The sequence below is a fragment of the Chrysemys picta genome, chromosome 16, assembly GCF_011386835.1.
Source record: "Chrysemys picta bellii isolate R12L10 chromosome 16, ASM1138683v2, whole genome shotgun sequence".
Taxonomy (NCBI): domain Eukaryota; kingdom Metazoa; phylum Chordata; order Testudines; family Emydidae; genus Chrysemys; species Chrysemys picta.
The window spans coordinates 5,266,754-5,274,564 of NC_088806.1; the positions used below are offsets into that span (position 1 = coordinate 5,266,754).

Sequence of the window (7,811 nt, forward strand, 5' to 3'; positions counted from 1 at the left end):
TTCTCTAACAGGCACACCCTGTGTTACTGCCATTATCTCCTCTATTTTAGTCAATTGTTTTTCACTCCACTAAAAATGTAATTACTTAATTTTAACATATGTGATTAAGGTTTTTTTCTCTTTTATTAAGAACAGTAATTTATTTTTCTAATTATTTTGGCATTTATGTTTGTCGAACACAATCATGTGCGTGACTCACTAACATTTGACTCCGTCATTGCTATTAGTATATTTGGAACTACGTTTATTTTCATAGGAATTAAGTTATTTTACAGATATAACTAAAAATACAATTTTCACCCTAATCCTAAACTATTATAAGAGACCACTGCATGTTAAGTGGCCTGTTAATGCCTCTCCAGTCAAAGGGGCGTTAGTGGGTTACAGACTATTGTCTCTTAGAACTCCGGGTAAAGGGAACTGGAGCGAGGACTCCGATCCTTTCCCTATCCGATTCCACCAGGGTCGTGCAGAAGCCAGGAAAGTTCCCCACAATAGCAGGACCATTCCCCCATTTACATAATTGGCATCATGAACAGGATACTGTCTGTAGGCTCCACCCCATTAGTTGACTGGTTGCGTTCTGGTAGCACTGTCCAGGTCTGGTTGATAACCCTACAATGGTGGAATAGAAGAACTACAGACCTAGTTTGCTGAACTTCAATGCAAATTATCGGACAAGGCTGGGGCATTACGACAAGCTAGATCTGAGCAGAGAGAAGTTTTATTGTCAGCCAGTGCAGTAACAGACCTCAGCTTGCCCCCTCCCAGCCCCTGAAAACTCAGGGCAGGGCTGAGGATTTCTCCTTTCACTCCCACTGCCGTGTGTAGGGATCCCAGGGGGGTTTCTAGACCAGCATTTCGAACTGAATTGGGGAAACCAGCCTTTCATAACAGAAAACTCAAGTTCAGATTGTTTTTTAAACATTTGTTTCATAATATGATTTAATCCTTCAACCCTAGTGTCACAATCGATACAATTGTATCAGACTTGTAGGTTACCAAGAGTAAAACTAAACAGCTCTTCAAATACAAATGAGGGGAGATCAATCATTCGTCAGAGTCACGCCTAGAGGAATCCTGTTGTTACATTCCTTATGTCCTGGCGCTTTCGTGGGGCCATTTCCTTTCCCTCCTTTCGGTGAAAAGTTTTGTTATTTTGCACAAAAACTTTATTTCCCCAGGAGCGGGGGCTGCCACATGTACCACACACCCAGAGAAGGTGACAGACAACCTGACTGACAACCCCACAGACTGGAATCAGCAGCAGCAACGAACCCCGCTGTACGCAGCAAGAACTCACACAAACAAAGGAGCTGTCTCCACTAAGGTTTGTCATTCTGGTGATTTATGTTCATTTCCCTTCTTGGAGGGGAGGAGTGGGTGACCCCTCACCCTGGGATGTAGCACCTCCCTCTCCACATTTCAGCCACTCTGGGAGCCTCTCTCTGCTTAGAGCTGACAGGTTGCCGCCTTCCCATTCATCTCGCTCACTAGCTTTGCAGGAGTGCGTCATTTTGCTAGTACATGTGACACCTGGGAGAATGCATTTTGCCAGATGCATTGGTGGTATAGTGGTGAGCATAGCTGCCTTCCAAGCAGTTGACCCGGGTTCGATTCCCGGCCAATGCAGCGATGTGTTTTTTCCTTGTTTGGAATTGGTTTAATTTCAGTCACATTGTGCTCTAATCACATTGTCAACACAAGTGTCAGAGGATTTATGTCCCAAATTCCAGCAAGTCATTAAAGACACAGTGAGGGGATCGCAAGGAACAGGGCTAGAGAGGGAGCAGTAGGAGTCATCCTTGTGTCTAGAGCCCTGCGCAGATACACAATTCGTATCCACAATCTGCAAAAATTGTCCGCAGATTTGCAGGGCTTCACCATGCACCAGTGACGTGGGGTTGTCCCAAACCCCTGACCACCAACCATCCTCCACTTCTCCCCAGAGACTTCCTGCCCCACTGCCCGCTCTGCCCCAGATAGCCGCAGATTTACAGGACTCTACATGTGCCATTTGAGAAAATCAGAAACCGTGGGGACATGCATCTGTATTTCCTTCTCTTCAGTCACGAGGAGTCTGGTGGCACCTTAAAGACTAACAGATAGATCGTGGGTAAAAAGCCATGACTGCATGCATCTTCAGGTGACTCCATGCATATGAAGAAGTGGGATTTTTACCCACAAAAGCTTATGCCCAAATAAAACGGTTAGTCTTTAAGGTGCCACCAGACTCCTTGTTGTTTTTGTGGCTACAGACTAACACGGCTACCCCCGATACTTGTCTTCAGTGTTATAATTCCAGCTGTCGGAGGTGTTTGTATCCTGCTCATGCATGATGGGGAGAAAGTGGAAATATAAAGGTAAGCAGAAGATCACGGTTAAGCCAAACATTTCAAAATAATAATAGAAAGGGGGGAGAGCAAAGACTCAGGTATATTGAGATCCCACTGCTAGTTGAACTCAGATTGCTAGAAGCAAAGTTCAGACTGTTACGCTGTAGCCTATAATTTAATCTTTATTATATTGAACAGGAACAGGGGGCACTTACAGGCCTGTATCAGCTGTAAAACGTTAGCTTCAGCAAGTTAGCGGAAGTGTGGTAGGCCTGTGACTCTTGGCACAGATACATGGCCTGACAGCGACCCTCAGATTTAGGGGAACTAGGAATAGCTTGCTCCATAGCAGGAGTTGGGAACTGTCAGTACCAGACAGGAACATTGACGTGACCCTGGGCTTGGACATTTTAGGATAGAATCGTTGGCAGATGTCAAACCACCAACTTGTCTGAGCAATAGGTGGTGTGGGTGATAATGAGTTAAACAGCATCAATATGTTAACCTATCGGCTAGGTGCACCCCAGTATTGTGAGGGGGAGGAAGTTAGATTTGGATGTGGAAGGCTGGGCACGAGAATGAATATTCATGGCCACGCTCAGGCCCTATAACAGGGCAAACCACCGTGTTGAGGGTGTTTGCTTTGCATCCTCTGACCTTTCAGCTCTATTGTTAGCTACCATCAATCTTGGGCATTGAGGAACCTGGACCGTTGGGCAGGCCTTTGTCTCTCACCGCCAGGTCCTCAAGGAAGGGTGTGAGTACGTAAGTCCAAGTTCATATGCAAACAATGACACCACCGATATCCCCAATCCTGGATTCTTGCTGTCTATGCCTGTGGTTTGGAGCTTTTCTGTCTTTTATACTGATTCTAATAAAAATCACTATGGCTTTGCTTTGCCCTCAGTGTTAGCATCCTCGCCATACCCCTGGAAGGTGTGTAGCCTGATAGTGAGCTGTGTAGCCTGAACCCGAGACAAGAATCCTACTATCCTCAGCTTATTAGTTAGGATCAATTGGCAATCAGTGCAAGAATTAACCATTCAAATGGGTCAGGCAAAAATGCCATAGAAAATCTGCTACTTCCCCTCTTGCTGAACACCTGTGATGAGCAGGATTGAGTTGGGACAACCTCCTGGCTTCAGCCACTGAGTGTTTCTTTGTGCTCCTGATCCCTTTCTCTCCCCTTCCCCCGTATTTCTTGCCTTCACTCTCTCTGCTGTTCCCCTCCTGCTCTCTCATCCCCTGCACTCTCTCAGGAACTCGTCCCACAGCATTTGGAAAAGCCAGAGACTCTATAATCTGCACAAGTAGGAGGGGATGTGACCCAGTTCATAACCACTCACCAGGAGAAAATGAGCCTTTATATGAATCTATTTCACACAATGCACACTCAACCTGTGGAACTCCTTGCCAGGGGATGTTGTGAAGGTCAAAACTATAACTGGGTTCAGAAAACAATTGGATAATTTCCTATGGGATAGGTCCATCGATGGCTATTAGCCAGTGATGATCAGGACTGCAGCCCCATGCTCTGAGTGGCCTCGGCCTCTAGCTGCCAGAAGCTGGGAGCGGATGACAAGGGAAATGATTTTGTCTGGATATGTTACTGGCCACAGCAATGAAGTGAGTGGCTGCAAATCCCTTTTCAGAGCCCAGGCACACAGAGGAATCATGGGGCTCTTTGTTCCGTAGGTCCTGGCACCAGCAAGTGGCTGTTTTGGTTCATAAAGCTTTAGCAAAGACGTGTTATCTCCTGGGAGGGAGCCGCGAGCGAAACCAAACCAACCAACCAACCAAAAAGATCAAGATTGAAATGTTTTCGAGGTTCCTCAGTCCCAACCTGCCTTTTGTTCGGCCGCCGATGCAGCTCCATCCCTCTGCCCCCCAGTAGATGCTGATTCCCTTAGCCCCAGCTGGGCAGGATGTGAAGCCCTGTCACTCTGCATTGCCTAGTTCCCCTAACTCTGAGGGACTTCAGCTCCTCTGTGTCCCCAGGGACCCTCCACCCCACTCCCGACCAAACTCCTACATTGCAGGGGGCTGGGTCCCTGTTTGCCTTTGCTCTCTGTCTAGCCCAGTCCAGGCCAAGGGTCATGGATTCTTCCTAAAAGGAGGGGGGGCACTACGCCCCTGCCCCTCCTCTTCCCCCTGAGGCCCTGCACCCAGCCAAGCCGGAAGCCAGAGCCAGGCTGGGGAGCCCGGCTTGCTCCACCTGCCCAGGAGGTGACGAGAGCAGCCCTGGCCTGTGTCCCCTTCCCCTGGGCCCCCTGCTCCTCACAGCTGCTCGTGTGGCTCTTACCCTGACCTAGATCCAGGGTGTAGGCTGGGGCAGGGGGTTGGGGTGCAGGAGGGGGTGCAGGGGTCGGGTTCTGGGAGGGAGTTAGGGTGTAGGCTGGGGCAGGAGGTTGGGGTGCAGGAGGGGGTGCAGGGGTCGGGTTCTGGGAGGGAGTTAGGGTGTAGGCTGGGGCAGGGGATTGGGGTGCAGGAGGAGGTGTGGGGGTCAGGCTCTGGGAGGAAGTTAGGGTGCAGGGGGCGGGCTCTGGGCTGGGGCAGGAGGAGGTGCGGGGGTCGGGTTCTGGGAGGGAGTTAGGGTGTAGGCTGGGGCAGGGGATTGGGGTGCAGGAGGAGGTGTGGGGGTCAGGCTCTGGGAGGGAGTCTGGGTGCAGGGGGCGGGGTCTGGGCTGGGTCAGGGGGTTGGGGTGCAGGAGGAAGTGTGGGGGTCGGGTTCTGGGAGGGAGTTAGGGTGTAGGCTGGGGCAGGGGGTTGGGGTGCAGGAGGAGGTGTGGGGGTCGGGTTCTGGGAGGGAGTCTGGGTGCAGGGGGTGGAGTCTTGGCTGGGTCAGGGGGTTGGGGTGCAGGAGGGGGTGCAGGCATCAGGCTCTGGGAAAGAGTTAGGGTGCGGGCTGGGGCAGGGAGTTGGGGTGCAAGAGGAGGTGTGGGGGTCAGGCTCTGGGAGGAAGTTAGGGTGCAGGGGGTGGGCTTTGGGCTGGGGCAGGAGGTTGGGGTGCAGGAGGAGGTGTGGGGGTTGGGTTCTGGGAGGGAGTCTGGGTGCAGGGGGTGGAGTCTGGGCTGGGTCAGGCAGTTGGGGTGCAGGAGGGGGGTGCAGGCATCAGGCTCTGGGACAGAGTTAGGGTGCGGGCTGGGGCAGGGAGTTGGGGTGCAAGAGGAGGTGTGGGGGTCAGGCTCTGGGAGGAAGTTAGGGTGCAGGGGGTGGGCTTTGGGCTGGGGCAGGAGGTTGGGGTGCAGGAGGAGGTGTGGGGGTTGGGTTCTGGGAGGGAGTCTGGGTGCAGGGGGTGGAGTCTGGGCTGGGTCAGGGGGTTGGGGTGCAGAAGGGGGTGCAGGCATCAGGCTCTGGGACAGAGTTAGGGTGCGGGCTGGGGCAGGGGGTTGGGGTGCAGGAGGAGGTGTGGGGGTCGGGTTCTGGGAGGGAGTCTGGGTGCAGGGGGCGGGGTCTGGGCTGGGGCAGGGGGTTGGGGTGTGGGAGATGGTGAGGGGTGCAGCACTTTCCTCGGACAGCTCCCAAAAGTGACCTGCACCCTCCTCTGGCAGCAGCTCCTAGGCAGGGGGCCGGAGGGGTCTCCATACGCCGCTGCCTGCAGGCACAGCCCCCACAGCTCCCATTGGCCGCAGCTCCAGGTATGGGCAGAACACGGAGAAACACACACACACACACACACACACACACACACACCTGGGGCTGCAGGGACATGCTGGAGGCTTCCCGAAGCGGAGTGGACAGGCAGGAAGCCGCCTTAGCCCCATTGCGCTGCCTATGGTGATGGCGGGGACACTGGGCCCTTTTAAATTGCCTGGGGGCAGCAGCCAGCAGGAACGCTCTGGGGGAGGCATGCAGGGGCAGCAGGTGGGGCCGGGGGGATGCTCTGGGGGAAGCACGCGGGGGCAGCGGGGAGGTGCGCGGGGTGGCGGGGGGGGGACGCTCCAGGGGAGGTGCATGGGGGCAGCAGGGGGATGCTCCGGGGGAGGCATGTGGGGGCAGCAGGGGCAGCAGCGGGGAGGACGCAGGGGCAGCACACGGGGCCGGGGCAGAGAACCGGCTCCAAACTATTGGAGCACGGGCACCGTGGGCCCATACAACTCGCCGCCCCAGCATTTCTTCTCTCCAGCAGCAGCAGCATCCCAAACCCTTGCCTCCCTTCTCCTCACAGGGGCAGTGTCTCTGCAGTGTCAAAATCACTGGCAGCTTTGCTTTCTAAGCACCAAACAACTCCCATCAGCATGGGAACTAGGGGTGCAGTGGGTGCCTTACCCCTATCCATGCCCCCGCCAAGCTACAGCCCTGCTGCCGGCCCTGGGGGGCGGTGAGGGGTGAGGACAGGGGTATGGGGGGTGCAGCTCAGCACCCCCACGCTAAAAACTGTTCCAGCTCCACTGACTACTCCCCTTTTTCTTGCCATTTAGTCTGTGCTTTTGCAACCTTTCCCTTCAGGACTCAGCAGTTCCCTCCTTCTTCATCATCAACCGTCAACCCAAGAGGCACAGGGGACAGGAATCTCCATAGAGCCGAGGGGGTTTAGGAGCATAAACCCCACAGACCTTCCATGAGACTGCGCATCTCTCCTGCAGTGAACAGGAACTGAGCTTGTGCAAAGCCGTAACTAGTAGATCATCGCGGCTGGGCAGGACAAAAGACACTGAGGATTAAATCCAGGGCCTAATGTAGGCAAAGCACGCACCCTACTAGGGTTACCATACGTCCGGATTTTCCCGGACATGTCCGGCTTTTGGGGGCTCAAATCCCCGTCCGGGGGGAAATCCCCAAAAGCCGGGCATGTCCGGGAAAATCGGGAGGCTCGGCCGGGGCCTCTTTGTCCGGGGCCGGGGGCATGGTGCAGGGGGCTGGGCTGGGCGCGGGGCCGGGAGCCGGGGGGTGCGCCGGGGTCGGGGAGCCGGGGTCGGGGAGCCGGGGAGTGCGCCGGGGTCGGGGAGCCGGGCTGGGAGCCGGGGTCGGGGAGCCGGGGCGTGCGCCGGGGTCGGGGAGCCGGGGTCGGGGAGCCGGGGAGTGCGCCGGGGTCGGGGAGCCGGGCTGGGAGCCGGGGTCGGGGAGCCGGGGCGTGCGCCGGGGTCGGGGAGCCGGGGCCGGGGAGCCGGGGCCGGGGAGCCGGGGCGTGCGCCGGGGCCGGGGAGCCAGGGCGTGCGCCGGGGTCGGGGAGCCGGGGTCGGGGAGCCGGGCTGGGAGCCGGGGTCGGGGAGCCGGGGAGTGCGCCGGGGTCGGGGAGCCGGGGCGTGCGCCGGGGTCGGGGAGCCGGGGCCGGGAGCCGGGCTGGGAGCCGGGGTCGGGGAGCCGGGGCGTGCGCCGGGGTCGGGGAGCCGGGGCCGGGAGCCGGGGAGTGCGCCGGGGTCGGGGAGCCGGGCTGGGAGCCGGGGTCGGGGAGCCGGGGAGTGCGCCGGGGTCGGGGAGCCGGGGCCGGGAGCCGGGGAGTGCGCCGGGGTCCAGAAGCCGGGGAGTGCGCCG

General features: G+C 56.5%; 1 non-coding gene across 1 annotated transcript; it reads left to right on the top strand.

The window, feature by feature from the left end:
• The first annotated feature begins 1,560 nt into the window (after positions 1–1,560).
• TRNAG-UCC (transfer RNA glycine (anticodon UCC)) lies at positions 1,561–1,632 on the top strand. Its single transcript has one exon. It is a non-coding gene; the product is annotated as a tRNA-Gly (tRNA).
• Positions 1,633–7,811: the final 6,179 nt, after the last annotated feature.